Consider the following 7,500-nt stretch of genomic DNA (forward strand, 5'->3'; position numbering starts at 1 on the left):
TGCTGTCACACAGAAGACTCTTATTGGCTCTGAGAATCTGTTTTTTGCACTCAAATGCATTGATGACTGATTGAGAGTGTGAATGTGTGATGCTCATTAATTGAAGGTGAATCAGGCGGTATGAATATAGAAGCAGAGGGTGATGAATTATGCAGCTTTCGCCCATCGCTATACATATGCTTCTGGTTTCTGCACACAAACCTTGATGACAACATGAAACAAAGAATGCTAGAACTTACAGCTTTTCTGTAACTGGCATTTGGAGAGAATGGTGCCTTCGCAACTGCTGAGATGCTTATTAGTAAAAAAAAACACCAGCATGTGCTCATGAAACTCTTCCAAACTTTGAACCCAACTCTCACGTAGTGGTATAAAACATGAAATACCAATGGTAAATGCCAACTAAATGAATGGCACATTTTATTATAGTAAAACATATAAAAAACAATAAAACAATAATGATGAAGTGCTTTCATCCCTAAATAGAGGGACTTCTTCAGAACCGTTAATTAAACATCACAGCCACTTTTAAATCTTTTCCCATCCAATAACAGATTAATTAGATTCAATGAACCTAATAGTTCAATTAAAATCCACTTGACTAGGAACTGGATACTATTCAGAAGTAACCCAGAAAAGATTCATATTTTAGGGGAGAAACCCTCTTTTGTATATAAAACAGAATATAATGTAAAATATTTATTAGAACATCCAGTACCAACTTTTAATAATGGAGAAGGGACCACTAGATGTGGTTCATGTAACTATTGCAAGTTCATTTTACAAGTAAATAGTATTTCAATAGGGAATCTGTTACAACATAGACTACTGACAAGTTATTGTGGTAGTAAAAGATTAGTCTATATAGCAGTGTGTCAGGAATGTAGTTATTTCTATGTACGGAAAACAGAAGGAACATTCTGGAAATATATTTATGAATATTTGTATACAATCCACCACAAAAGTACTACTCATGCATTGTATAAACACTCCCTTGAGTGCCCCAGTTTTAATAAATCTATATTTGGAATTTTAGATATGGTAAACATAGACTACTGGGGGTTGGGAAAATGATTTACAAATTTGTGAATTAAAATGGCAACTGAGAATTAATGCCTTTATGTCACCAGATATTAATGATAATATTTTTATCATACCAGTCTTAAAAAAGAGAGCCATATTGTATTAGCAAGGATTGAGATGTATAAAAAATAACTAATTATCATAAAATAACTGGTTATTCTTAAGGAATGGTTATTTAGTTAAGTATTTTAATTAGTTATTTGGTATGTTTTTATGGCTCATGTCATATAATAATTCTATGAAAGTTTTTAAATTCTTTTTATTCTGATATTTATGACTGATGCAGTTGAATTACCTAATTTTACATAACAAGATTACAGTTTAATAACTGGTGGCAGAATAGAATTAAGAATTTTTTTAAAAAATGCAATCAGTGGATTTTAATTGAATTATTAAATTCATTGTATCTAATTAATGTGTTATTATTATTGGATAGGAAAAGTATTTAAAAGTGGTTGTGATGTTTAATTAATGGTTCTGAAGAAGTCCCTCTATTTAGGGATGAAAGTGTTTGACGTTTATTGTTTTTTATGTGTTTTACTATTATAAAGTGTTCCATTCATTTAGTTGGCATTTACCATTGGTATTCCGTGTTTTATACCATTATGTAAGCTAGAGTTGGGTTCAACTGCAGAGATGCTTGTTTAATTAAAGTGTACTTTGCCTAATTTAGTTTACCCCAATCAGTGAGCTATTCCTACTGCAAGTCTTACTCTCTGCATCTTATCACCTGTCTTCTATTCTGACCACTGTCTTTGCATGGCAGGGGACTCACTAGGCTTCCTCAAACATAATGATGACTATTGTTTGTACAGTTGTACCACATCCAAGTTTCCATATATAAAGTTATTTAGGACAGTTGCTTATAACTACTAGTATGTAGGAAGGCTCTTAAGCTCATAGGATCATAGGAGGTTACTAGACCCTGGGGCCCTTACAAGCCTAGCCAAGAGTGTATCCCCCCCCCCAAAAAAAAAAGAAACCTCAGTCAGCACCTGTTGCCCCTGTTATTGAGGGATGCAGGGGGAACCCCTGGGACAAATTTGTTGTTTCCCATCCACTCATCAAGGTTGCACTTGAAGAGGGTCAGCAACGTACTCTGATGTATAGATGGAGATCAGACATTAATTGTGCCATAGTTTCCTGCTACATTTGCAAGGAAGATATGCATTTGGCTTGGGAATGTTTTTAGATTACTGATGGTTGCAATTAATACTAGATGGTGGTGTGCATTTTTTATCTTAATATATGTATTTTGAATTTCTGGGAAACTGACTTCCAAGATAAAGAATTGTGGCTATAGGGGTTCTATTTATGAGTCCTCCATGTGGATGGATTGTTTTAAAGAATTGTGGCTGTAGGGGTTCTACTTATGAGTCCTCCATGTGAATGGATTGTTTTAAAGAATTGTGGCTATAGAGGTTCTGTTTATGAGTCCTCCATGTGGATGGATTGTTTTAAAGAATTGTGGCTAAAGGGGTTCTATTTATGAGTCCTCCATGTGGATGGATTGTTTATGGGTAACATAAGAAAAATGTCTCAGGAGTATTTGCTGTTAAACACATTAATATCAGGCCACCAGATGTACTTTCTTGGTCTCTCTAAAGAGACTCTGTGCAGTGTTGGAAGCTAATAATCATCCTTACAGGAAAGCTATACATGCATTGAGGAATGTAACATGTGTACACACAGGCTGATGATCTTTTATTGCAGAGAAATTTCAATCATATTGGAACAATGGGCAGGTTTGATACCCCACAAAGGAGCTGTGGAGGTGCAGTGCTAACTCCCCATAGTCCTATTTAGTTTGGGATTAAGGTGAATGGCTTTTGGGAAACATGAGTAGCTGGTGATAAAAGCTTTGGGGACTTGTAGGAAGTAGTCCTCACTGCTGCAGCACTACATACAAAACAGCTGTATCACAAGTTTTCATTTTCTATGGATTTCAATACTCTACAGGAATACTTTGTTCTTTTTATAAATCTGTGCCTACCAGAATGAAACAAGGCTTTCTGGAAAATCTGAACTTTATTTCTGTCACTGTGGCAAAGTTTGGGGTATCGACTCTCCTATGCTGGAAGTCAGTTGAGAAAGGCAAACCAAAGAACAACTAGATAGCTAGTGTCTCGTACACTACTGAACACAGATGGTAAGTTGGTCAGCGTTATGCTTCAAAACAGTCTGCATGTCATATTATGTTACTAGTCTGATGCCTCCAAAGGGATGAGCATGAAGAGGGAGACCCTACAAGATATGCCAATAGATTTAATTTTGTTATTTAATACAAAACTTTAATATAGACATTGACTGCAGCAGCAGATATGCATAAACATTTAATTGTATCTCAAGACATCGCAGAAAATATTCTGGTGAGTTATGTTTTCTCTCAACTGTTCATTTCCTGTATTTTATTCGTTTGTTGAGGTAATATGGTACCTACTGTTAATTGATATTGGCAGAAAGAATAAAAGTAAGTACAGATGTCTCTCCAGCCTTGGATTTTCTGCATTCACGTTACTTGTATCTATTATCTTGTTTATTTTTAAAATTAACTTGACAATCCCTAAGCATACCTCTCAGCCTCTTAGAGCAAAAAATCTGCACAAAGCCTACCAAAATGGGGGAGCAAATGCCGAAAAATAGGGACAGGATTTAAATATTGCTCTTATAAACTTAGAAAGTTGCTTGAATAACAGGAGTTATCTTAGTGTGCATTGTTCTGAAGGCTACTCTATTGAGCTTTCTAGATGTGTAGTAATATATTACAACATCTTGTAACAATAGTTTGTTCTTTCAACTTATTCTTGTATAGTATTTCTAATGTAATTTGTATTGTATTGGATTATACTGTGTTTGTATTATACTGTATGTGGAGCTTTTCTCCCTGGGCCTCTGCTGAAAACGGGTTCTGTAGGCCCAGTCAGACCACCCCGATAGACAAATGTCAAATAAATAAATAAATAAATATGAAGTCTTTAACTCAAATGTATATCATCATTTAGTGACTTCAGTCCTCAGATTATCTCAGTGATTTCCCAGAAAATCACAAATTTTACAAGGAACAGACCAAAAATATGAGGCAAATATATATATATATATACTTTTTGTCAGGATATCAGGATATGACAGACATCTTGAAAGTTAATCCTTTTGGCTTGGGTAGCCTGAGACTGTGTGTGATGAATACTAAAACAATTCTAGGGTGTTCAGTTTCGTCCTACAGGGGCTGAGGAATTTAGCATGCAGTAGGGAAAAAGGGCAAATAAGACAGCCAGCTAAGCAGTGCAGTTTAATAAAGTTAAAAGAATATCACTGAAATGCCCTATACATTTCTTTTTTACTTAAAAATTTGTAGAAAATTTTATCACTGATGTTTTGTACCTAACAATTAAAGAAGCTTTAAACAATTTGACAGGAGAGTCCCAAAACTGTGAACCATTTACAAAAAGACAAATCATTGTTACAGGCTGTGACTTCTCGCTCCACATGTTTACTTCATAATATTCCAAAAAGTCACAGATTTTAAGGGTTAAAAGAAAACATAATAAGTAACAGGACAGTGAAAAGTACTGCAATAAACTAGTCAGTGTTTATCCATAGGGCTTACAATAGACAAGTGGTTAACCAAACCATGTGGGAACTGTCTATGCATCAAAGTGACATGGCAGAATCAGGATAAAAAAGGAGGGGAGACAGAACTTCAAGATGTCCAAAGACAAGCGTCTGGAGCATTTTGCCCCGGGCATCCTCTGAAACTGTACTATTCAGACTTTCGCAGTCAACAAATATATAATAAATAAAATAACAGCTTAGTGCAAAAAAACTTTTAAAGTCTGCAAAGAAATAAATTGTCATTTCAGTATTATTGCTATGAAAGAAATTCATACCCATTCTTTGCTCCCAGTAAGTAAGCCAGTGTACAGAGAGGGGAAAAAGATTGTCAGTTTTTTAGCCAATATAAAAGACCCCCTTTTCCTACCAATTCTCTATCATGTATAAGTGACAAGCACAGAGGGTTGAAACACTGTCAAAATTGTACTTGTCACATTGATTCACAAGGAATACTTAACAAAGGAGTAAATATTGAAATAAGCCTGTAACTGATCAGTTATCTGCCCCTGAAAACAAATTTAAATAAATCAAGACTACATGAGGAAATGACTGGATAGTGACCATGTCAGAACACAACTGTGTAGCGGCGCTTTGAGTGTGAAAACGCCTGCACATTCAGGTTAGAAACTCCTCAGCATGCAAGTGATGTCGGATGGAAAAAAGGTACTGAATTGGTTACATAAACATAAACTCACATCCTACATGTAATAAATATATATTTATATATATAAAATAGAGATAAAATAGAGAACTGCTGAAGGATAGATAGTCAGACAGACAGACAGATTAGTACTGAATGTGTATTTTAATTGGGTACAATTAACTCCAGATTAGAGTTTCTATTATCAACAAAAGAAAGAAGAAAAAAAGAAGGAATGCAGATAAATAGCACAGTAGCCCAATATTTTCCTGACTGAGACAAAAGTTGTTGCCTGTTCTGAATTCAGATTTCTTGTGATGTGCAGACTGAATTTTATAATTGCAATTAAACTTCCAAGCAATAGAGGTCACCTGGAAATAAGAAAAAAATGTGTGTGTGTGTGTGTGTGTGTGTGTGTGTGTGTGTGTGTGTGTGTGTGTGTGTGTGTGTGTGTGTAGTGTGTGTATGTGTGTGTGTGTGTGTGTATGTGCTTCAGGTTTTAGAGTTTTCGGCTTCATAGGTTCATACTAGGCTAATGGCCCAAGGGCCTAAGTAAGCCTAGCCAGCAAGGTTCCCTGGCTTATGCCACCCAAGAAAGTTATTTTCCTGTGCCCCTGTCAAGCAGAGCCACACAAGTGATCCCCGGGGTGTATTTCCTATTTCCCATCCACTCATCAAGATTTTTCTTGAAGAGTGCTAATGAGGAACTTTGCTTGACATAGATGGGTAGCTTGTTCCAGAGTATGGGAAGTCTTTGGGACAGGAATCTATCCCTCCAGCATGTCCTGTTTATTGTGGTGACAAGGTTTAGGTCCCTAGAGCATGTAGCTCGGAGGGATTGGGATTTCTTTAGGTGTAGCATGTCCAACAGCTCTGGGTTTGACATAGCTTTATATGTTAGGCAGAGATCACCTCAGACTAGGCGATATGCTATGGAGTAAAGCTGGAGTTTTTTGAGATGGTCAGTGTAGGGCATCTGTATGAAGCCAGTAATCCTCTTTGTGAGGTACTTCTGTGGCCTTTCCAGCTGCTGCAGATGTTTTGTGAGGTACATTCCAAAAGGGGCATTGTACTCTATAATGGGTCTAATGAGTGTCGAGTAGAGGGGAACAATGACCTCATTTTTCCTGGATGAGAACCCTTTTGTGATGAGGTGTGTCATGTAAAAGGACTTCCTGACTACTGTGGCGATGTGTTTATCAAAGGAGAGACTACTGTTCACCTGGGTCCCAAGGCCTCGTATCACACGTTCAGTGTTAAGTAGACTGCTGCCTATGTGATAATTCATAGGTTCATAGGTTCATAGTTTAGTACTAAGCTAACTGCCCTTGCAAGCCATTTTAAGCTTAGCCAATTATCCCTTGTGAGACTCAAACCCTGCACCTTGTGTTTGTAAGGCATGTGGCATGCCTATGTGGTAGTTCATAGGTTCATAGGTTCATAGTTTAGTACTAAGCTAACTGCCCTTGCGAGCCATTTTAAGCCTAGCCAATTATCCCTTGTGAGACTCAAACCCTGCACCTTGTGTTTGTAAGGCAAACACCTTAGCCATTAAGCCACCCTCCCAACCCCCATGGGTACAGAGTTTTTACCAAAGGGGATGACAATGCACTTTTTGGCATTGAGCTTGAGGCCATGGCTCTGACACCAGGCATCTGTCTTAGTGAGGCCCTTCTGTAGGATGTCCACATCATTAGGAGTTTTGATTATGGCTCCTAGTTTGCAGTCATCTGCGAACTTCATTAGCCAGAGGCCTTCTGTGTTAACCTGTACTTCAGAGAAGTAGATATCAAACAGGAGAGGTCCCAGGACTGAACCCTGAGGTACTGCACTTGTTACTGGTTTGAAGTCAGATTTGGAGTCTGCAACTTTTACAGTGTGGGTTCTGTCAGTGAGCCAGTTGGCAACCCATCTTGTGACACAGGGATTTATACCTAGTTTAGTGAGTTTAGCTATAATTCCAGAATGGGGGATGGTGTCAAAAGCCTTGGTTAGGTCAAGATAGGCTGTGTGAAGCACCTTACCCTCATCTATGACTTTGGTGACTGCCTCAAAAAAGTCAATCAGGTTCATTAGGCATGATCTGCCTTTCACATACCTGAATTGAGTGGGGTCCAGAGCTTGAAGGTTACCAATGTCTTTGTTTATGAGTTCCATGATGATAT

The sequence above is a fragment of the Protopterus annectens genome, chromosome 11.part0, assembly GCF_019279795.1.
Source record: "Protopterus annectens isolate FY-2018-M chromosome 11.part0, PAN1.0, whole genome shotgun sequence".
Lineage (NCBI taxonomy): Eukaryota > Metazoa > Chordata > Ceratodontiformes > Protopteridae > Protopterus > Protopterus annectens.